At 43.1% G+C, this 23,925-nt stretch overlaps 1 long non-coding RNA gene across 2 annotated transcripts in view; it reads left to right on the top strand.

Moving 5' to 3' along the window:
- Positions 1-23,925, top strand: part of LOC123938197 — a 133,658-nt gene that overhangs the window by 34,158 nt on the left and 75,575 nt on the right. For both annotated transcript variants that reach the window (XR_006817684.1, XR_006817685.1), the window contains exon 3: positions 2,427-2,515. This is a non-coding gene — a long non-coding RNA (uncharacterized LOC123938197). The remainder of the gene's footprint in view (positions 1-2,426; positions 2,516-23,925) is intronic.

A 23,925-nucleotide genomic window follows, 5' to 3' on the forward strand; every position in this document is an offset into this window, starting at 1 on the left:
TTATTATTGTGAAAGACATCCCGGCCCAGCTGTTTCCCTTGGATTTGGTGATTAGCCTGGCTGACTGGAGCATGGCCATAGCCACTGGTCTGCCCTGGGCACCTGTCTGCTACCTCACTGTCTACACAGTATATGTGCTGCCGAAGCAAGCACGTCACTGTCTACACAGGACTCCCAGACTCACCCCACCAAAAAGCAAATGACGCCAGAGTGACGTGGACGTGGGAGACCCCACCCTGGAGTGTGGTTCCATTCCTTCCCATTGAGGTTCTTAAAGTGTATTCTGCAGAGCACATATCCTAAAATGTTCTCCACGAAAGCAGGACTTCAGAGAGTTTATGATCCTGTGCTGAGAAACAGACCAGTGCACAGGGTAATAAAAATCTCTTGGCGAGATTACAAAGTAGGGATTTTGAGATGGGAGGAGGCTCAGACCTGGGGGTCTAAGGAAAGCCTTCACAGAAGAGGCAGCGTTGAGAAGAGCTTTGAAAAGTGTCCAGATTTCAAAAGATTGAGATGGGCCCTTAGGGAGGGTACTCAAGGCCTGGGGACATGTGGAAGCAAACGGTCACCTGTGGATGGATGTCGAGGTCTGGCAGGGGTTAGTGACAGCGGAGGCTGGACAGGTAAGATGCAGCCGTAGCACAACAGTGCTCACATGCCACAGCGAGACAGCTGGTTCTGGGGACACTCAGCAGCTACTGATGGTTTTCGAGTAAGCGAGGGATCTGATGGGAGCCCTGCTTTAGGAATGTTGGGAATCTATGTCCAGGATAGGGCAGAGTAAGTAAAGGGGAAGCAGAGATGCCTAGGCATACTCCATTTGCATAGAAGTCAAGAGGAGGCGAGGCACCTGGGTGGCTCAGTTGGTTAAGCATTTGACTTTGGCTCAGGTCATAATCTCGGGGTCCTGGGATTGAGCCCCGCATCCAGGTCTTTGCTCAGTGGGGAGTCTCCTTCTCCCTCTGCCCCTCCCACCCCACTTTGTCTCTCAAATAAATAAATAAAATCTTAAAAAAAGTCAAAAGGAATAGTAGTGAGACCCTAAGTTAGGGAGGAGACGGAGAACACAAAGGATCCATTAGTGGTCCCCACAGCTGGCAGTCCCCATGGTCTGCCCCCTACCTGTCTCCCTCACCCAGTATCTCACCATCCTGTGCCCCTCCCAGGTTCCTTTAAGCTTCTTGAAGACACCATGCTTCTTTTACTCCAAAGCTTTGCATTGGCTGCCCATTTGCTTAAAATAATGATAAAGATGGTAATGAAGATGATGATGGCAGACACTTACATAGTGTTTACTATGTGGCTGTCACTCTTTTAAGTGTTTCCCTTTCCAGGATGACCCTCCCTTTTTTGCCTGATGCTCTACTTTCTCTCCTCTTCCTTTGGGGTCTGGTACCAATGCCAGGGAGTAGTACTGAGTTGAGCTTGTCCGTCGGGGCGTGCAGCCATGCTCCGATTTTTGAGGCTCACCCCTAACTGTAACTGAACTTTATTAGAAAGTTAAAAGACTGCCCCTTTGTATTTGGGGGTGTATGTTTCCTTGTCTTCCTGTTTCTAGAAAAATTGCAGCTATACTAAAAATGACCCCAAAATTATCTCAGCTTATTGTGAACACCTAAATGAAATGTTATTTTCTTTTCACCTTTGTCTGATAGCCACAGCATATAAAACAGTTCTTGGCATGTAGTAAGATGGTGATCTACATCTATTAAATCCCTGAAAAACTAAATGAGTGAGAGAATAAATTAATGAAATTTCTCTAGAGATACGCTGCGGTCCCCAGCTCAGCTCCTTGTTTTCTCTCCTAGTCAAGCACCCCAACCACAGCCCCGCCCACTCACAGTGTGGTCTTTTATTCCTTTGTCTTCTTGGAGGGTCACAGAGAACATGGCAGGACAAGCATAATGAGCCCAGCACCATGTTTCATGTTCCTGCCTCCCTGTGTCTGGCCCTCTGTCCTCCAGACTGTGATGGACCAGGTGAATACCAGAAAGACTCCAAGTGTGAGAGTGGGGGAAAGGGAGAATGGACAGGGCTGGACATGTGTCACCAGCCCTTGCTGGTGAAGGTAATTCTAAGAGGTTCTAATCGAGACTTGAACTCAGGGGATACAGACCTGAAAGCCAGCTGTCCTCTTTATAACCCCAGACTTCCAGATCTGAAGTTCCTTACCAGGTGATAGTAAAAGATGTGAGTCAGCTTGGATGATGATATTTGGGGTGGAAGACAAAGGTTGACCAGGTAGGTGAGGAGATGAGAGGTATTTAGTGAAGGAACCAAGGCATGTGGGAAGGAGTTCTCGACTCTTTGATCAACTTCCTGCGAAAACCTGCCAAAAACCGGATGTGCATCCTTCCGTGAATATGAAGATTATAACTCAAAGGGAGATAGTTTTGCTCATGTATTTTTATTTTTCTTCTCAGAGTTAAGATGGCAAGGAACCAGAAAGACAGTTTCATTGCCAGTACTGGATGAGAGAAACATCACCTCAAAGTAACAGTTACTCAAAAAGGTGAGTTGAAAGGGATACTTCTTTTAAGGGGGAGAAAGCATAAGTTTTAACATGGCATTAATTCACTTGTTATTCTGGTAATGTAGAAAATAGCAAATAAAGAATCACCTTCAAAAAAAAAAAAAGAATCACTTTCAGAGAAAACCAGTTTTAACATTTTTAATATACATCCTCCCTAACTTGGGTGTGTGTGTGTGTGTTGTACATATATCTGTTATTCTAATTTTGAGTAGAATTTTCCATAAGAATAGAAATAATAATTTTCCATTTTAAAAGTGGAATCATGGGTTTTTTTAAAGATTTTATTTATTTATTTGACAGACAGAGATCACAAGTAGACAGAGAGGCAGGCAGAGAGAGAGAGGGAAGCAGGCTCGCTGCTGAGCAGAGAGACCGATGCGGGACTCGACCTCAGGACCCTGAGATCATGACCTGAGCAGAAGGCAGAGGCTTAACCCACTGAGCCACCCAGGCGCCCCTGGAATCATGTTTATATGCTACTTTACACCAAAGTGAGTACAGATTTTGTGGATCTGAAGCTTATAAAATTTGGAGTTCTTTAAAAGAATATTTCAAAATGATGGAAACACACATATGTGCAGGGCCTGTGAAGGGGCTGTACAAGTGAGAGGTCCTGAAGTTTAAGCTCCGTTAGCTTCTAGTAAATTCCGCATTTTGTGCCCTGGTTCCTTTGTTTCTTTCCCCACTTGACAACACATGATAAATGACCATGAACTTCACTCTTCTTTCATGGCCACAGTGAGGCTGCTGGGAATAGCTCATTTCGGTGAGCACACATTGCACACCTCGTGTGTGCCTGGCACTGGGCCCTACAGTGAGAGAAAGTTAGGTGCCATCCATAACTGCTTTCATCCATGAAGGAATCCCTCACACAGGCAGCTTGGCCTCTTGGCTGACATCTCCAAGCGGCTTGTGCACAATTCAGCTACTTCATAGGATCCTTCCCAAAAGCAGGGCCTCTGAGGAGCGCCACTCACCATGTTCTCACAGTGAACACGACCCAGCAGTTCATTCTGGTCATTTATTTCAAGTCAAAGTCCCCAAATGGGATTTCAGGAGGATAGTTGTTGTGCCATCTGCTGCCACGTCCGTCAGTCACATGTCTTTTTCTTTTTCTTTTTTGCCTGAGTACATGTTCCAAGAGCCTTTGTTCTCACAACATGGCTGGCTGGTAGAGCGTTGGCCCAAGATTTATCAAAAATAGATGTTATCATGTCAGCCATATAAATAATGTAGCTCCAGAAACAGGAAAAATGGATTTGAAGACTCCAATGAACTAGAATTCAAATGTTGTTTAAAGTTAATCACTATAGCTCCAGTTTGAATCTTTAAATCTTTGGATTAGATGGCAATTAATGCTTTCTACTGCATTTGAAATGCACACCATAAGACAAAAGGAGAGTTACCCCAGTTAAGGGCAATGGCAGAACAGAGCAGATGTCAAGTGTGTTTTCTATTTTAATGTATTAACTCTAATGCTGTAAAAGCAAATATTGGGTAAGCCTCACTGGAGCGCACATGGATACGTTCTAAGTCATTATGAAATACTCTTTACTAATGTTTTTGCATTCCTTTTTTTAAAAGTGGGTGACTCTTTCTTAGATACCACCCAGTGCCTCATGGCCTGGTGTGTAGGATTTTGTGGGCCACATTGTATGCAGTCCCCAGCTGGCACTATTCAAAACTCTTAGGGGACCTGTTTCATGGGTACTATTCAAACTACTGTATGATGAGAACTTACTTCTTTTTTAAATACCTGAAAATAGATTGTCATCTGTTCACAGTGATGAGTCCAGCTTATAGTGGGAAATTATTGGCCAACGCATTAGAGGACAATATTAAAAAAATAAAAGGGTCACTGAGTAGAATACTATGTGGCCATGAAAAAGAAAAGGCTGTTTCTGTACTGATACTAAAAAAGCTCCAATATCTATTTGTAAAATGGAGAAAAGCAGGGCGCTGTGCATAATAGGCTACTATTTGTGGGGAAATGTGTGAATAGGTGTGTATTTATTTGTATAAATTATCTCTGGAAGGATGAATAAGAAGAAAACTGAGTAGCTATGATATGGGGTGAGTGGGAGACTTTTCACTATCTTTTAAAGCTTTGACCCATGTGATTGTCTTACCTATTCAAAACTTAAGTTGAAAATTAAAGTATAATTAATCACCACCTGCAGAAAACCTACATTTTTTTATGCTAGAATTCAAATCTGGCTTGTGGGCCTAAAGGTCATGCCCTCTGTGCCTTTCCTTGGGCAACATTCCATCTTGAGTTCCTCTTACCAGTATTGGCTTTAAGACCCTTGTTTCTGGTAGCGATATTAACATGAAGGGTTACACACATTGAAATAAGCACAGGATCTTGATCCTTGAAAAGTGGACCTCTGTTTTCTGGGTCATTCATTCAGTTTGTCCTGAAGAGGGGAAGATGGTCACTGATAGCTTCGCAGGCAGCTACTAGAAACACCAGCAAGAGAAGTCCAGCGGATCCCAAACCATCTTTCTGAATTGCTATGATGATTGGCAGCCCCCATTGCCCCCAGAGATGGCAGGGGCCAGAATAGGACTCAGGAAGTTACTGGGCGACTCTGTCTAGCAGGAGCAGAGCAGTAACAGGGCCTGAACTTGTGAATATGGCTGTCAGTCCCTCTGGGCAGAAGTCCTTGCCCTCTGGAGGAGACAGGGCAGGAGGACACATAATTATAGCAGTTCACATAGCCCTGATGCTGAGCAACAAAATCACAAAATGTAAATCTCCACACAGCAGGTGCACATGATGAACTTCTGTTTTTCAAACCTGAGATTTGTTATTGAGAAGTCCTACCAAAAAAAAAAAAAAAAAAAAGAAAGAAAGAAAAAAACCAAAAGACTTGCAACTATCTTTATTAGTTAAGAGTCTCACTGGGGATAAATCAAAGAGCTTTATAATTGTTCCTTTTCTGTTTTGTGGGTGCCTCAGTGAACTTTTGTTCTCACGACATCTTATCTCCCTGAAATAAATAGCAAATGATGACCTCGTCAATGGAAAATAAAAGACGTTTCAGTTCATCAATAACTGGACAGTGATAAAAATAGGCCCTCAGAAGCCGCAGCTAAAATGTGCCTTTAAAAGTCATGCTTGTGGGAGGAAATGGATTCTTTGGCCGGTGTCTGAAAACTCAGAGGCTGCTCTTCTCTGAAGACCCCCCCACCAGCCCCAGATCTCAGGCTCTTCTAAATGCCCCTCATTTTAATGCATCTCAGCATCGCTGAGCAGCTCAAACATGGGCAATATCTAGAAGTCCCTGTGCCCTCTTCCCAACATCCAGCCTCAGCTGCCGGGCCAGACGCCTGATGCCCAGATGTTGACATAAATGTAGAAACTGAAGCTCGGGGCGATTCCTTCCTTGTCATTTCTTGCAGTGAGAATTTAAACACCAGCTTTGAAAATTTGCAGTTGAGAGGGCTGACGATGAAGGCAATGCCTTGGGGAAGAAAAAGAATGTTAGATAAGAAAGAAAAAAAAGAAAAGGCCCAATATTCTGCTTCACATGAGCATCAGGTGTCCATTCGTGCCCCCACCACTTCTTGAGCAAAGCATTCAATTTCCATTCCTCAGGCAGCTCATTTGTATTTTTTTTTTAAGATTTTATTTATTTATTTACTTGTCAGAGAGAGAGAGTGCGCACGAGTTCACACGAGCATGAGCAGGGGGAGAGGCAGAAGGAGAGCAGGCTCTCACTGAGCAAGGAGCCCCATGGGGGACTTGATCCCAGAACTCTGGGATCTCGGCCTGAGCTGAAGGCAGACACTTAACCAACTGAGCCACCCAGGCATCCCAGGTACCACATTTGTAAAAGGGGATAAAAATATCTGGTGAGTGTTCAATGAGGTAGTCAACGCCTCTCAGGCACAGTCACATTGCATGGCACAGAGCCAATTTTCAAGAAGTGGAAGCAGTTATTAATACAGGGAAATCGGGAGGAAGCAAAGCATGATGGGATCAGGGACGGGATCACATTTTGTATTTCCAGGCGAGGGCCTGGAACCCAGATGGAAACATCAGCAAGAGGATGATGTGGCAGTTCTCATCCCAGCCCACCAACTCTCGGCAAGGTTGTCCCCACCCCAGGCCTTAACTCCCTGGGGAGCTCCCCACCCCCACCTCCTAACAGCAGCCTACCTTGTTTATCTGCCTCTCACTGCCCTGCTGTCATCCAGGTTATTCCCGAGTTGATTTGTATCCAATTCGACTGTAATGGACACAGGTATGGTACCATAAAATCCAAGGTCACATAAAGGTAAAGATGGGCTAAAGAATCTATTACATTCGGGGCGCCTGGGTGGCTCAGTGGATTAAGCCGCTGCCTTCGGCTCAGGTCATGATCTCAGGGTCCTGGGATCGAGCCCCACATTTGGCTCTCTGCTCCATGGGGAGCCTGCTTCCTCCTCTCTCTCTCTGCCTGCCTCTCTGCCTGCTTGAAATCTCTGTCAAATAAATAAAATCTTAAAAAAAAAAAAAGAATCTATTACATTCAATGAAAATAATACAAATCATCCTGATTAAAAAAAAACAGTTATAGGAAAACACATAAACACAGTTATAGGAAAACAAGCAACACATCCCCTTTTTATGTGACTTGATGACTCGCTTCCCTTCCTGGGAGCGTGCAGGCCTTTGCTTGTCTGAGGCGGGGGTTCTCTTTGTTGTCTTCCATGACAACAGTGAAAAGAGCTGTTCCTGGCAACTGGTTAGGAACTCATGTATAGTGAGAATAAGGATGGTTTTCAGGTAAATAATCTCTTAAAATGCCCTTCAGGGCAGAAAATTGTTGACGTCAGTTTCACGGGCTGCGAATTTCTTCTCATGAGAGAAGTGAAGCCTGCACTCAGTGACGGGTGGGGGGTGGGAACTTCGGTCCTTGACCATATGCAAACAGGCACTGGACCAGAGAGGGAGATGCTCTGTGTGGACTTTTCAGTGCCTGCTAAGACAACCTGGCAGGAATTTTGATTTCACCAGCTTTTCCATCACTGCTTTGTGTCTTGAGCACTCCACGTCTCCTAGAGCTGATGGGACTGACACCCTTTAAACGTGTCTAAAGAGTCTTGTAGTTTATTTAATAAGCTGTTTTATGTTCATCCAGTGAAAGGCCAGTATAACAAGGTAAAGAGATCCTGGTCCTTCTCGGGTCAGCCATGCCCCAGAAAGGTAACAGTGGCCTAAAGAAATCTGTCTCAGCGGCGTGAGTTCTGCCCACCTCCCCCAGCATTGCTCAGGCTGCTTCAGCGTTTGGGCTTCACACCGCACTTCTTGTTGAACGGCTGGGCGAGGAGTTCAGATCTGTGGGCTCCTTTTAAGGGCCAGTGACTTATACAGTCTCACTGACTCCAGCCCTCTAGCTTAGGGGGGTGTTTGGATTAAAGGTCTGTAGTCCTGGTAGCCACATAGTTCCATCTTTCCAAGTAGTTAGGGATCGTCATTATTTGTTGGCTTTTTGCTTCTTTACGGCATTGAGTTTCAGGGCCTAGGGATGACTTTGGCAGTAGGAATCCTCCCTCTCTGTTAGGAACGTAGGTGAGAAGCCCTGATTAGCAGGGCAGTGTTATCTGAGTGGCTAGCCTTCTGACAAAAGGACCCTCTGTGCATTTGCATTTGTGCAGGAGTGTTATGGAAAATGTAGTGTCTTCCAGGGGAGACAATCCATGGTCTATCATAGAGCTGTTATTTTTATATGAATGGCCTGAGCCCAATTTGGTGAAATGCATCTAATTTTGAGGAGAGGCATTGCTAGAAATTTTCTGGCAGGAAAAAAAATGTATTTGTTCTCCTTCCTCCTTCTCTCCTTCCTACTGAGCATGTCTCCTTGTTTTTTTCATGGCTTTTAAAGAACCACAAAAATGTTTTAGCTTGAGCAGAGAACCATGCCTTCCAGCACAGTTCAGACAAAGAGGCACTGTCTGGAGGGAAGATGGCATATGCAGTTCAGACCTTCACCTCTGCTCACCACCGGGGAAGGGCCCTTCCGTGTGGGGAAGGGGGAGCAACACCAGGAAGGGGAATTTAAGTTTGCCTAAGTTATTATGAATTGCAACAGCGCTGTGCCTTCATCTAAGAAAAAGATGACAAAAAAGCAAAAGACAAAAACTGATGTTGCAAACATGCAGGCAAATATTACGTTACCCCTGTATTTTTCATTTTGCAAAAGAATTTGGCATCTGGGTACCTTACAGCGCAATGAAAACTGCATTGAATTTTTGAAAACCGTTTCACACACAGTGTTATCAGAAAACATATTGTCCAAAACTTCAAATGTATACATGTTATATTTATGTTGTATATATATAGATAGATGGAATTTTTATTTTTTTATGCAAACACTGATTACAAAGCATCATTACTAATGTTCAAATAACACGTTGTTTCCCTTCTCTGAAGCTCCATTGAGTGAGCAAGGCAGGAAAATATCCCATGTTCCAATAAGATGGACCTCCTAACAGTAGACCAAAAAATCTGCTTAACCTCTAGACCATGACTGACCTCCTGGATACATCCACAGTGGGCACTTGTCCCCTGCTAACCATGTCTTTGTCTGCACACGGTATTGATCTGCGTGGGTTCCAGCTCACTAACCCCAGCTGCTCCCAACAGGAAGAAGATGCGGGAAGCAAAGGAGAGAAGGGACAGGCTTAGGGGACTAGCCTGTTTCTGTTCACCCAGTAAGCTTGTGTGATGGTCAGCTGCAGCGACAGCCAAAACTGCAGGGCAAGCCTGCCTGCGGGAGAATATTGAAAAAGTCAGTGCTTGATGCCACATAGGGGAGTCACCTTGGGGCCCATGGCATCAGACCCTGATGCAGGTCCTGCATTTATCCCTTCCTCTTGCCCTGGTATCCCAGGGGGAGTTCCCTTGTCTTTGTTTTCCCATAGCCAGAAACTGCTGGAAAGTGGGCATTCTAAGGACTTCCATGGGTTGCTGTTCACCATTTCCCTACCGGTGTCTCACTTTTCTCACCTGTAAAGTGGATGGGATCCCCCCTCTCTGAGCTGTTGTGATGATTAAATGAGACAATGTGTGTAAAGTGTGATGGTTGGCATGAGATGGCCATCATAAAATAGTCCCTGCTACTGTCATAGGGTCTCTCTGGGCTGCTGATGTAAGGCTACGTCTAGAGCTTTGGGTCCCAAAGAATGGAGAGAATAAGCCCTCATCAGACACCCTTGCTGATCTGCCTCAGTTTCTCTACAAAAGGGCAGAAGAGCTTGGGGGCTCCCTTCCAATTAGACTTGGACACTGCCAAGGGCCAGAATATCTGTTGGTTCTTTGAAGGCCCTGCATTTGCACTTTGCCATGTTAGGCTTTACTGTTTTATGTCTCACAAATTGGGAGAAAAATGTTTTAAGCTGGGTTTTGTTCTTTGAGCAGCTTATGTAGGACAGCACTGGGGTGGGGAGGGAAAGCATACCTATATATTTTCAAGCAACTGATTTACTTGTGGAAATGGATGTAAGCAAACCCGGAAATGCAGTGCATTTTCCCACTTAAAATGAGGAACTGATTTTGATTCTACATTGCAAATAGAGCATTGTTGTCCAGTTATGGAAAAGCCTACAAACATGAATCTAAAAATAGAACCAATGTTTTTTGCATGATTACTATCTATAGCCTATCTAAATATGAAAGTTTTCTTTCCCTCCGAGTAGTTAAATACGGAGACAGCAAGATAGAGGAGTTTCGCGTCTTATTGATGTGACAGTCTCTTTCTCAAGAGGCATTTAGTGCTGTGATAGATTAAGAGCACATTTCTTTCCATGTTCACAGCAGATCCAACAACTGCCTTTCTACAGCTTCCTTAAAAAATGCACAACATCCAAAGCTAAAGTCCTAGGCCAAACACTGAGTTGGATGCCTTGTTTCATAACTGGTGGTATGAAACAGAACCTTCCTTATGGTCTCCCCTGTGGTTCCTGGTAGGAGATCTTTAGCTTTCTCCATCAGAGGTTGAAGTGGGGGATGTTTCTCTCCTACCAACTACACTTCTGGGTTTCATGCCTTCCCCGTTTCTCTTGTTACATAGAACCCCTCCCGTCCACCCCATTATCTGTGGCCCAGAATCATCTAGAAGCCACAGTTCAACTTCCCTGCAGCAGGAGAGTATTGGGAGGTTATAGTCTCCCGAGGCTCCTTTAACTGTGCATCAGATGGAGTGCTTTCCAGACAAGGCTGTGTACTGAGGCCATAGAGATGTGTGGATGGGTAGTGGTATTTGGGTCATCTTCTTTAGTGACAGAAGGTCAGGGGTGCCCGGCCTTCTGCAGTGTGTGAAAAGTCCATACAACAGAGGGCCCTCCCAATGCCACTAGCATCCCCATTGCTTCTTGACTCTTCTAGGTTCTTTTTTTTTTTGCTTTGAGAGAGAGAGAGAGAGAGAGAGAGAGAGAGAGAAAGAGAGCATGTAAGCAGAGGTGGGGGCTGAGGGAGAGGGAAAGAGACTCTTAAGCAGGCTCAGCATGGAGCCTGTCTTGGAGCTCGATCTCACAGCCCTGAGATCATGACCCAAGTTGAAATCAAGAGTCAGATGCTGAACCAACTAAACCACCCAAGTGCCCCTCTTCTAGACTCTTTCAGAGTCATTCTTCTTTTAGTCCTAGGCCTCTTTCCTATCTAAGACTGGCCTGTAAGCCTACTGGCCCCTCTCTTTAGACATTTCCCCAACCGCATTTCCACCACAGGCCTAGGTAAGCTCTCTGCATGATAGTGTTAACTCTGTATAATCCCAGCCTCCAATTTGGGCAAGATCCAACTATAACTCCTGATTTCTTGCTGATGACATTTTTTATGGGCACAGAAAAAAAAAAAAGGACTGAGGACAAATGTCTGACTATATTATCTGTACCCCCAAGTCCCTCTTTCCCCTCATCTCTCACCTCTGGCCCCAGCCCCACTATTGACAAGCTGCTTGTGTCTTGCTTCTCCCTGCTTGCCCTGTTGGTGTGACACCCCTTTTCTCCACCAGTGGATACTTTTTATGCCTGGACTCCAAATCCATTGTTGTGGGTTTGGGTGAGAAATGTTCCTCTAGTGTGGTTATCACTGAGTGGCAGGACTACAGATAATTTTTGTTTTTTCCTAGTTACATGCTTCTAACTTTACTTTTTAACAATGAGCACACATAGTCTTACACACTTACACACTCTCCCCTTTGTCTTTTTCTTTAATTGCATAAGGTATGTATGAATCCATTTTTGTTATTGGAAAAACATAATAGAGGTAGAGTAGAAGGCAACTGTGCCACTTCCCCCAGCCCTCAATTTATCCTCTCCAGAATGAGTTATCCGTTTGGTATATATCATTCCAGAAGTTTTCTGTGCATTTACCTATAAATATATGCATATATCAGTTATAAACTCAGGAAAAACAATGAAGGGTAACAAATGGTTATTTCTGGGTAACGATGTGGTCTACCATCTTGGTTGATATCCATCATAATCTGTCTGTCCTGAGATTCCCTTTTAAAGTTCCTTCTCTGCCTTTCCAGGCCCGATTGCCCTTCTCTTGAACCATTATCCTGACCACCCGCCATCCTTATTCAAAGCCACTGCTTCTCCCTAAAGTCTTCTTAGCTTTTCACAAACCCATAATTCTGCCATAGCAGCACATTGGAGTGATCTGTTCCTATTCGTGTCACTACGAGATGCCTTTCTAAGGCGGGAGGCAAGAGTCAGATGCTCAAGTACCAGGCAGTAACATACAGGTGGCTGCCATCTTCTTCTGGGTGTCTCAGAATTATATCTCATATAGACCTAAAACAATTTGCATCTCGTCATATATTCTCTGCAGGATGACAACTCAATGTTAACAAGTTGCAGGGGAGAAGAAAGACCTTTTTACCACCTTTTACAATTTACAAATAATAAAACTATATGGTCAGTTTCTCATCCCCAGGGCAGACTGTCCCCTCAGACACATAGCTGAACATCCAATATGTGGAAAAATCCAACTGAGAAGCAACAGCTAAAAATAGAATCCAGAAAAGCAATGAGTCATGGCCTAAATGAACAAATACGTTAAACAATATATTAAATAGAACAAACTCACCAAAGGAGCATTGGGGCTGGCTTAAGGTAATCTTCACCATTTTGAGGTGAAGTTGTTAGAGGGGGCTCAGGGATATAGGGGATCAAAACCAATTTTTTTTGGTAACTTTATTATTTGCATGTTTTTCCTCTTAAAGATGTGACCTGCTCCTCTCCCCCAAACACACACACACATACATACTTATTTTAGTCCTAAAATAAAGATTCATTCAGACTGATTTTTTTTCCCCCTTAAATGGCTATAAATCTTTTGCAGAAATAAACAGTGTGACCCTGTGGGCTTAGCAGGACAGTAACATCTATGCTAATCCCTGATCAGCCAGGTGCTTGCCCCCTGCGTGACCTTGAAGTAAGACCAGCCTCCCTGCTCTTCCTATTCTCTACCTGGTTCTGGAGAGAGTAACATTAGCACGCTCTTCTGCCTTCCTGGGCTGTGGGGTAGGCTAACAAATGAAAACACGGGAAAGCCTTTTGCAAAAAGGAAGCCCTTGGTGACACAGGCATGATTAAAAGAGACAGGTCAGCTCAGACAGGAAGCTCTAAGTCCTGACTCTGGCTCCATCCCCAGTCACAACCCCATCACCCCAAGCTGGGTGTCAGGCTCGTGCTTGCAGCAAAGGGGAAAACAAAAATGAAACAGCTAATCTCACTGTGCAGAAGTGACTAAACCACGAGAAAAATCAGACAACAGTACTGGAAAATAACTAGTGTCACCGCCAAACGTCACAGAACATAGTTTCTGCCTTTAGAGTTTAAAATACATCCTAAGACCGATTTCCCACCTCCCCAGACTGTGTGCCTTGTCAGGACTGCAATACTTGTCGTCAAGGTAGCATTTCATTTTAGCCCACTTGGTATTGCTTATTGTTGCATACACACTTGTCTTCACTGGTGTGTTAACTCCTTGTGGGAAAGAGTCACACACTCCTCTTAATATCTAACAATTCATGGACCTATAATGATCTTTGTCTTTTTTTATATATCTTTGGAATGTAATGTATATGTCATACATTCACCCATTTACAGCATACAATTCAATTTTTAGTGTATATTTCATTTTTAGTATATCCACAGGGTTGTGAAACCGTCACCATAATTAATTTTAGAAACACTGTAGTCGGGTGCCTGGGTGGCTCAGTCGGTTAAGCATCTGCCTTTGGCTCAGGTCATGATCCCAGTGTCCTGGGTTCGAGTCTTTCATCAGGCTCCCTGCTTCTCCCTCTGCCTCTCTCCCTGCTTGTGCACGGGCTCTTTCTCTCTCTCTCTGTCCACTACATAAATAAAATCTTAAAGAAAAAAAAAAAGGAAGGAAAAGAAACCCTGTACTCTTTAGCTTTTAACCCCCAGGCAACCACTCATCTACTTTCTGTCTCTGTAGATTTGCCTATGCTGAACTTTTCATATAATTAGAACCATAAAATATGTGGTCCTTGGTGTTTGGTTTCTTTCAATTATAATTGATATAATTCAATTATAATATTTTCAAGGTTCATCCATGTTGTAGCATGTATCAGTATTTCATTCCCTTTTATAGCTAAATAATATTCCATTGTGTGACTATATCATATTTTATTCATTCATTAAGTGATGAACATTTGGATTATTTTCTGTCATGGATAATGCTGTTATAAATGTTTGCAAGCAAGTCTTTGTGTAGATACATACATTCATTTCTTTTCAGTGTATAGCTAGGAGTGGAATTGCTGGTCAAATGGTAACTCTATATTTAACCTTTTGAAGAACCATCAGACTGTTTTTTCAAAGTGGCTGCATCGTTTTATACTCTTATTTTCTGCATATCCTTTCTCCATATCCTTGCCAACAATTGTTATTTTTTGATTCTAGCCATCCTGGTGGATGTTAAGTAGTATCTTGTTGTGGTTTTGATTTAAATTTTCCCAATGATAAAGAAGATGTGTGTGTTTGTGTGTGTGTGTGTGTGTGTGTGTGTGTGTAATGGAATATTACTCAACCATCAAAAAGAATGAAATCTTGCCATTTGCAATAATGTGGATGGAACTAGAGGGTATTATGCTAAGCAAAATAAGTCAGTCAGAGGAAGAAAAATATCATATGATCTCACTCATACATGGAATTTAAGAAACAAAACAGATGAACATAGGGAAGGGATGGAAAAATAAAGACAAAATCAGAGGGAGGCAAACCATAAGAGACTCCCAGCTATAGGAAACAAACCGGGGGTTGCTGGAGGGGCGGTGGGTGGGAGGATGGGGTAACTGGGTGATGGGCATGAAAGAGAGCACATGATATAATGAGCACGGGGTGTTATATGCAACTGATGAATCACTAATCTCTATCTCTGAAAATGATACTATACTATATGTTAATTAATTGATTTTTAAATTTAAAAAATAATAATAAATTTCCCCCATGGCTAAGGATATTGAGTTTCTTTTTCTGTGCTTCAAGGCCATTTTTTTTTAAGATTTATTTATTTATTTATTTGACAGACAGAGATCACAACTAGGCAGAGAGGCAGGCAGAAAGAGAGGAGGAAGCAGGCTCCCTGCTGAGCAGAGAGCCCGATGCTGGGCTCCATCCTAGGACCCTGAGATCATGACCTGAGCCGAAGGCAGAGGCTTTAACCCACCGGGCCACCCAGGTGCCCGAATTCAAGGCCATTTGTTTTTTTTTTTTATTTGTTTTTTTTTTTAATTTATTTGACAGATAGAAATCACAAGTAGGGAGAGAGGCAGGCAGAGACAGAGAGAGGAGGAAGCAGGCTCCCTGCCAAGCAGAGAGCCCGATGTGGGGCTCGATCCCAGGACCCTGGGGTCATGACCTGAGCGAAAGGCAGAGGCTTTAACCCACTGAGCCACCCAGGCGCCCCTTCAAGGCCATTTGTATACCTTCTTTGGAGTAATATTTGTTCAAATCCTTTGTCCATTTTCTAACTGGGTTTTTTATCTTTTTATTAGTGAGTTGTAAGAGGAATTTGTGTATTCTATATACAAGTCCATTATCAGATATATGTTTGGTGAGTATTTTCTCCCAATCTGTGGGTTGTCTTTTTTCATTTTCTTGATACAGTACTTAGAAGAACAAAAGTTTTTAGTTTTGATGACATCCAATTAATCTGTTTTCTCTTCTGTTGTGTTTTTGATGTTGTTTTATAAGATTCCATTGCTAGATTCATGATCATGAAGATTGACCCTTGTGTTTTCTCCTGGGAGTTTTACAGTTTTAATTCTTACATTTAGATCTTTGATCTATTTTGGTTTAAGTTTTGTGTGTGGTTATAATGATCTCTGAACACATAACTCTTAAGTATACATTTATTATATAATCGAAAGAAAGTTCAAGCTGAGTTGTATCATTTATTAATCAAAGAGTATTTATTGAGAGTCTACTAAGTGCCAGATATTTGGTACAAATACTGGCAAAACAGTTGAATCTTGCTGTTAGTCCTTAATGTAGTGGGAGAGACATTTAGTGCCATTTTCTCACAAACAGCAGGAAGTGCTGCAAAGAAGAAATAAAAGGTGTTTCAAAGAGTTCAGCTTGGATACCTGATCTAGTCTGGAAGGCCAGGGAAGGCGGTGATCTGAGGGGGAGAAATTGGGAGACAGGCAAGTGTGGGGTGAAGGATGGAAAGAATGCTCTTGTCAGAAGAAATCATACTGATCGTGAGAGAGGGGGATGGGAAGAGATGAAATGAGAGGAGGGCAGGAGACAGAAAGAGCAAGACCCTTTATTAAACACTTCCTACATGCCACGTTTAAGCTGTATTTTTCTTTTTTTTTTTTTTTTAAGATTTTATTTATTTACTTGAGAGAGAGAATAAGGGGAGGAGAGGCAGAGGGAGAAGCAGAGTCCCTGCTGAGCAGGGAGCCAGACTTGGGGCTCGATTGCCCTGGGATCATGACTCAAGCCAAAGGCTGAAGTTTAACTAAGCCGCCCAGGCATCTCCCATAAGCTGTATTTTTTCACAGAATTTTCATTCCAACCCTGGGAGGTAGGATCATCATGCATTTCTTGAATGAGAAGACTGTAGCTTAGAGAGGTTAGGCAGCTAGTAGGCCTACCCAGCTAGCAGGTGGCAGGGCAGGAACACTGGTAAGTCTACACCCTGCTTTCATGGACTTGCTACATTGCCTCCACTCAGAACTGGAGTCAAGAAACCTGTGAGGTTTCAGTTTAGGCAAGAGATATTTTAGGCAAGAATCCTATAAGAGCTACTCTGGAAGAAACAGACAAGAGCACATACACATAGGGCCAGAATCTCCTGAATGTGTGGAAATGCCAGCTGCCCTAGTTCATTAGGAAAAGCCTAATCACCCCTGTTGTCAGTAATTCAAGTTTAACTGTCACTCTTAGCATAGAAGACACATTCTAGGACAAAGCCCTTAGGAGTCTTGTGGCCTCACCATAGGGGTCACAGTGCTTTGTTTCCAAGTGTTTGATGTGAGGTCATTCTTTGCTTACCCCCAAGGAGTTAAAAAACAGGACCACAACATGAACATTGATGGTTCTTGCCTTGATCAGAGTGGCTGATGCTCTGGTTAAAGAAAACCAATAAATGAATCATACCCTCCTGTCCAAAGTGACCTCAGCCTTTTCAAGGCAGGATTGCCAGTGTGGATACGTGAATCTGAACTCGGCAGGAGCCCGGAGAGACTGATACAGCAGGAAACTCTAGACTCAGATGAAATTCCCCACCTGATTACCCAGAAGCAAGCAGGCTGGCGTGGCCATACAGCCGTAGTGGCAGCCAAATGCCCTCCTTCTCTGCAGGCTGCAGGCTTTTAGCTTTCGGATTCTGTCCAGCTGGAAGCTCAGGCAGGGATGATAAAGCAGAGCTATAGGAAAGCTTGATGAAAAACAATCTGTTAAATGCAGACAAGGAAGGTTGTTTGTCTTAGACTACAATGCTTCTTGAAATTTCCATGCTTCCCTCCCCCTACCCTGAGCCAGCTTTTCTCTGCTTATCTGAGAGTTTGGAAATGAGACCCAGGATAAACTGGCTTCAGCCAGGAGCTTTTGCTCTTTGAGTGTGTAACTGAGTATGAGGACACTTGCTGCTCGTGTAGCTGGGTCTCACCAAGTCGTTCGTTTATTCCGGTTCTTACTCTTCATCTATGTCTTACTCCATTTTGCATTAAAGAAGCAGTGCCACAGGTGCCTGGGTGGCTCAATGGGTTAAAGCCTCTGCCTTTGGCTCAGGTCATGCTCCTAGGGTCCTGGGATCGAGCCCCGCATTGGGCTCTCTGCTCAGCGGGGAGCCTGCTTCCCCCTCTGTCTCTGCCTGCCTCTCTGCCTACTTGCGATCTCTGTCTGTAAATAAATAAATAAAATCTTTAAAAAAAAAAAAAAAACACTGCCACAATCTCAATCTCAGAATGCCAACAAATCCCAGGAACGTTCCTTAAGTGATGGAAATGGGCCATGACTTAGGCAAAGGGAGCAGTATAAACTGAAAAAAAATAACAAATAACAAATCTCCTAGGAAGCTAGAGATTCTTTCTTTTGAAGGGGCATCAGTTGCTGAGCACCAGTTCATTGTTTCCTTGCAAAAATTGGGCCAGTGTTGACAGATCTTATCATTTTTTTTCTGAGAAATTCAGACATTCTGAATTTTACAGGACATTTCTGTGTTCTAAAGTCGCATGGGGACCCGGCCATTTGAAGGGTAGATCCAGCTTCACAGGCTGCCTGCTTGCAACCTCTGTAAAACAGCCTGGGCCTTGAAAATACAAGCTCAGGATTCAGTGAACTAAATTTGTATTTTGTGCTAACTGTAGACCTTAAGTAAATTATCTAATCTTTGTATCATTATCATCAATGAAAAATGTGTCTATTTGAGAATTAACTGTGCTTAGAACAATGCCTAAGCTATAGTTAACTTCCCATAAAGATTACTTCTATTCTCCATGGATTTCTTTTGAAAAGACAATCCTCCATTCTTGAAGAGCAGGTTTGCAAGGACTCCTCTGCTGAAAACTGCCCAGCAACAGGCCCCGCTGGGAGTGGTGGAGCTGTGAGCTCAGTGGGGCTGCCACTGGCTTTCCTGCAGCTCATCCGAGGCCAGAAACCCAGCCCCTCCCCCACCAGGCATGCCCAGAAACTATAGATCCTGCTTTAATTACCAGCAGTTCAGCCCGCTTCAGCCTGTAGTGCAGGATCAGGCCCTGCACAATGGCCTCCTGAGGCCCTTACAGGAACACGTCTCAGCCCTTCAGGACTTCCTCCCCCCAGCCATTTATTTAGTCTCTATCCCCCACCCCATGCAAACCTCCCCACTGTCAGAAACATGTGAGCCAGGGAAATCTGAAGACCTGGGCAGGGGTCCTCCCTTAGCTTCATTCTAAACCCCCACATCCAAACAGGAGTTCTCAAAGGTAAACCATAGTTCACAAGATTCTCTTTGGATTGCAAAATGTAAGACGGAGGTCCTGTCCTTGTCAGTACATCTTCTTTTGTAAGAAGGAATTACTTTCTTACAGTCAGGAAGGGACTAATATATTCACTCTAGTGAAAAAGAAAAGTGAGAAGAAAAATAAGAGACCTAGTATGGGAGAAAGGCAGGGTAGGAATGGTAAATGTATTTTTTTAGAGGAAGACCTTCTTCTTAAATATTGAGTGGTCAGTTTTTGTGGTGAGGGTTGTAGAGGAAGCCTGGCAATCCAGACAGTTCTCTAGCCGTGCCGTTCTGGTCTCAGCGGACACCTGTGCAGACTTTAAATAGCATATTGGTGAAAACCCTGGGACTCAGGCTTGGAGTTAGATGCCTTCTGAAGTGCTATCAGACCTAGGGAAGGTAAGTAAAGGAGGCTGGATTTTGCCTCCTCTTGGAGCCCTGCATTTCTGACTCAGGCTGAAACAGTTTAGAAAAGTCCTCTTTACTGGCTTTTGTTTGCAGCATGGGTCTCAAGGCTGCTCTTCATCACCCCGGGGATACTAAGCATGTGGCCCACACCTGCTCTGGGCTCTGGGGCCCTGAGGCCAGATGAAGTTGGTGCTCAGGGCAGCTGAGCTGCCTCCATCTGTGACCCAAAGTTACAAAGAGCCACTGGGAGCATGAGGCAGGAACTTCCATGCTCTCCACTGCACAGATGGCTTTGTCCTATTTACAGATCAGGAGTCAGTGGCATTTTGCAATTCACTAGTTCAGTAGTTATTAATGTCTGTCATCCTAGTTAAAAAAAATACAGACTTAATTAGAATTTAACAACGTTTTAAAATGAAGATGTAAAGTAGCTTCCTTGCATATATAAATCTTAAGGCATGTCTGTGTCTACCTAGATAATTCAGGCGAGGAAACTCAGACCACCTTAATCAGTGTGATTATCTACCTCAGCAGACTCTTGGCCTTTTTTTTCTTTTGTAAAAATTAAATAAATCAGAACACAAGCTCTAATTTACTGAACATCTCTGTGACCGGTCACTAGGTGCTTTACTCCTCTGTTCTTTTTCCTATCCTGTAACCTTGTTAATTTTTTTCTACCAAACAGCCAATCAACAGCCTCATTGAGCATAAAGTCAGCCACACAAGGACAAAAATAACATGTAAATGTATACCAAGCTTATTCAAGTCCTAATCTTTCATGAGACATCAGTTAGAAGTAGAATTAATAAATAAGTAAAATTAATAAAAAGTAGTGGTTATTTGCAGAGGCCTGGGAAGCTGTGGTGAGGTGACACCAACCAGCAGTTCCATTGCTGCTTTAAAGTCCAGGCTGGGGGTGCCAAGTGTAAACTCACTGAACAGGAAAATTCATGCACAAATCAAACGTGTTCTTGAGCAAGCTTTTTTACTGGAACGGTTAATGGGGTCGCATGATGAGAGAGAATTCAACTGGTAGAGCACTCTGTCAGAAATGTTAAGAGCAATCCCATAGGACTAGCCCTCTCTCATTTTAATACCATCCCAGATTACAGTGGTTCTTGGATTTCTGCGTACTTAGGACAAATGGGGTTATTCTTTGTTTCCTTAGTTGCAAAATTAAGGGGTTGGACTAGATATTCCCTGAAATCTTTTCTGACTGTAATATCCTGAAACCTCAGACATCTTGTCTTTACTTATTCTCTGACCCCCTCCCCCACCTCCCCACATCTCTGCTTCATGTGATTGCTCAAGCCCTGTAGCCTTACCTCCAGGGACAATGAGTCAGCCAGTTGAGAGATTATCCCTTGACCATTGGTATTTCAGCACCACGGAGAGTGACACAAACACTAAACCACCCCCATCCCATTTTACCTTCACTTTGAGGTGATATGCCAGTTTCACAGAATGTACACACACATACAATTATATTAGGCCCCCTCAAGTATTAATATTTATAATTATATAGTAATATATAGTAATATGTTTATTATTATGTACTATTTTATATGTTATGTGTATATAATATATATATGAAAACCACTCACAGAAATGAAGTCATTTTAATAGATAACATCCAACAATGGGGGCCTGGGTGGCTCATTGGGTTAAAGCCTCTGCCTTCGGCTCGGGTCATGATTCAGGGTCCTGGGATCGAGCCCCACATCGGACTCTCTGCTCAGCAGGGAGCCTGCTTCCTCCTCTCTCTCTGCCTGCCTCTCTGCCTACTTGTAATCTCTGTCTGTCAAATAAATACATTTATTTAAAAAAATAGATAACATCCAACTCTATTTGTTCTCTTAGCCTTAACTCAGTTACAACATTTAAGCAGAAACATTTTTTTTGTGTAGCCGAGCCCCTATGACACCATAGAATATTAGAGGCCAGTAGGTGTTTCTTCCCAACATAAGCAAGTCTTCTACAGTATCAATGATGAGTGGCTCTCAGGCTTCTTCCTGATTATCTCCAGGCACATAAAGGTTCATACTTCATTGGGGAGTAAAAAATCTATTAGAAAGTCTTTCTGAAAGAGAGAGGGAGGGAGACAAAGAAAGAAAGAAGTCTCACTGAGCTGAAAGTTGCTTGCTAATTACAGTTCTACCACATCCATCCAGAACATGACCACTTCTTCCATCTCTACCACTAGCCTTCTGGTCCTGGTCACCAGCACATTTCATCTGGGTTGTTGCAATAGCCTCTTAACTGGTCTTCCTGCAGTCACCTTAACCCCTTGCTGTCTATTCTTCATAAAGCATCTCTTTAAAAAAGTATAAATCCCTTTAAAGAGTAAGATCTACTCATGTCATTTCACTGCTTTATTCTCTCAATTGGCTCACCATTCTTTTCAAAGTAAAAGTCAAATTCTTTATGATCATTTAAAAGCTCTTTCATGATTTGCCTCTCCCCTCATCTTTCATCTCTGACTTAATCCCCTGCTACTCTCTCCTTCCCTCTTTCTGCTTCAGCCAGGTTAGTCTTTTTTTGCTGTCCCTTGAATAAGCACATTCCTGCATCAGGTGCTTTGCATTTGCTGTTTTCTGTAACAGGAAAGCTCTTCTTTGCCCCAAATGCTACTCCAATACTAAGGTCTTCCCTAACCATCCTATTTAAGGCTCCACATACTTCCTATCCCCTATTTCATTCTTAGGCAGTGATTTGTAAATGCTGGTGAAAGTTTAACAACCCATGGTGGGGGAGGAGAGGTCTTGATTTATAGCATTGGCTGATTTCTGTGATGTAAAGACTCCCACGAATGCCAACTTCAAGCTACCAAGGTAAAGTCACTGAAGGCAAAGTTGGGAAAGGCTAGCAAATGACTCTCTTCATCTGTTACAAGCCAGCTCAGCATGCTACTGCGGGTAAAGGAGGACACAGGACATTCCTGGGTCTAAGTGCAATGGTGGCCATGAAGACACCAAAGGAAAGAAAACCTCATGGAGAAGGAATTTTGCTATAGTAATAGGGAACATTCACCTTTACTTCTGTGTTTCCAGCTGCTTTTAGATCACCTAAACCTGGATATTCTGTCCACACCTTGAGTGCCATATCTTTAAAAACCCAAACCCTCACCTACCCTCCCAAACCAATATTTGTTGATTTTTCTGCTTCTTTTCATAAGACCTCAATTCTCCCCATCTTTGACTTCTTGTTCTTTGTTATACACATGTACTCCCAGGGTGCTGACCTTTCAGGATGATAGGATTATTTTATCTTGGGATAATTTTACTTCCATAGTCCATGAAGACATATGCTCATGGATAGGTGAGTTTACCAGGAACTGTCCATTGCTCCTTTCTTTGGTCTGCCTACATTACATACTCCTGCCTTTGAGAGCTCTGGGAGCCACTGAATCCACCTCATCCCAGAGAAGTGCAGTTGGACTGTTCTCCACTTCCAGGCCCATCTAACAGGGTCATCAAGACCCCACCATGATTGTTCCCATGAAGCCAACTCATTGATTCTCTACATATTCATGGCCTCTAGGTTAAGAGTTCTGGGCCAGATCATGTCTAATGTCTTCTACCAGTTTGAATACAATGTGATTAGTTTAATTCTTTTATGCTCCCCCAAACTTAGTCAGTCTCTCACTATCTTTCTGTCAGAGAGAGAGATACAGAGACAGACTGAGGGAGAGAGGGAAAGAGAAATTTTTCTTACTTAATTGGTCCTGTATAGGCAAATAATTACCAAATTAATAAAGCATCTTTATATTCATAATGTGTTCACAAACAAATGGATATGAGCTTGTAAATTGTGTTTCAGTGAAGGGTATGACTAATGAGTCAATACACAAAGGCTGAAAATAAATTTTAATGTTATTGCAACTCTTTTTCTATCATTCAGAATGTTTACTTGCAATCATTAACACAAGTAAAAAACAGCCCCAAATAAGATGCTCGGTTTCATTTTTAAAAAGAGAACTGAGCTATTGCAGTTATTTTTTAAGCACTGATTTTGGACTCATTTTTCACACTGTGGGTTTTACAATGTAAATGTATTATAAAATTCAGCACTTTTTTTTTTTATTTGACAGAGATCACAAGTAGGCAGAGAGGCAGGCAGAGAGAGTGAGAGGGAAGCAGGCTCCCTGCCGAGCAGAGAGCCGGATGCGGGACTCAATCCCAGGACTCTGAGATCATGACCTGAGCCGAAGGCAGCAGCTTAAACCACTGAGCCACCCAGGCACCCAATTCAGCACTTTTTATTGAGGTTTTTTTTTTTTAAACTTTTGTCAACTAGCACCTTCACAATCTTTATGTAGAGACTTCGATATTATCCTCTGCTACTGGAAAACAATTCAGGATTTGTTAAAATAAAAAAATATTCAGGATTTATTAAAAGAAAAAAAATAAAAGGAACAGTCAGGGCACCTGGATGGCTCAGACAGTTAAGCATCTGAAGCACGATCTCAGATCCAGCCCCATGTGAGGCTCTGTGCTCAGCAGAGAGTCTACTTCTCTCTCTC

The sequence above is a fragment of the Meles meles genome, chromosome 3, assembly GCF_922984935.1.
Source record: "Meles meles chromosome 3, mMelMel3.1 paternal haplotype, whole genome shotgun sequence".
Classification (NCBI taxonomy): domain Eukaryota; kingdom Metazoa; phylum Chordata; class Mammalia; order Carnivora; family Mustelidae; genus Meles; species Meles meles.